The 529-nt window shown below is 47.3% G+C and overlaps 1 protein-coding gene across 3 annotated transcripts in view; it reads left to right on the top strand.

Moving 5' to 3' along the window:
* MET (MET proto-oncogene, receptor tyrosine kinase) overlaps positions 1-529 on the top strand; it is a 134,283-nt gene that overhangs the window by 109,252 nt on the left and 24,502 nt on the right. The gene's annotated exons all lie outside the window — the stretch shown is intronic.

Raw genomic sequence — 529 nt, 5'->3', positions numbered from 1 at the left:
TTTTGCTATAGGGCACGTGCGCTCGCCGGACAGAGAGAAGAGAGACAGAAAGCGAGAAATCACTCCCCAGCGGGGATGGCCACTCCGCAATCCCTTCTCCTCCATTCTCCTCTCGGGATCTTGGGTACGCACACACACGCACCCGGCGTGAGTTTAAGCCACCAGGTCCGGGACTCAAACCGTGGTCAACTACATGGGAGTCCAGCGACATAGCCATTACACTAACTGCTGATCCCTGCAATGTTAAATTGTGTAGCTCTTTTACCACCTAGGAAGAGTTAAATTATAAAACATATTTATTTAAATACAAATTACTACTCTTTTTTTACCTGTCGAACTCCATTTAAATTATACCTTTCATAATCCTCTAAAGCATTCTCAATGTACTGTTAATACACAGCCTTATGGGCCAGCAGGTGGCATGGTGGTTAAGGGGGCTGGACTCCCACATGGCAGACTGCAGCTCAAGTTCCAGACCTGGAGGTTGACTTTCTCACTTTCTCTCTCTGTCTCTCTCTCTCTCTCTCTG

The sequence above is a fragment of the Tupaia chinensis genome, unplaced genomic scaffold, assembly GCF_000334495.1.
Source record: "Tupaia chinensis unplaced genomic scaffold, TupChi_1.0 Scaffold139935_1, whole genome shotgun sequence".
NCBI classification, from domain to species: Eukaryota; Metazoa; Chordata; class Mammalia; order Scandentia; family Tupaiidae; genus Tupaia; species Tupaia belangeri.
Note: the sequence above shows the minus strand (reverse complement) of the source record. Positions and strands in the feature narration are given on the sequence as shown.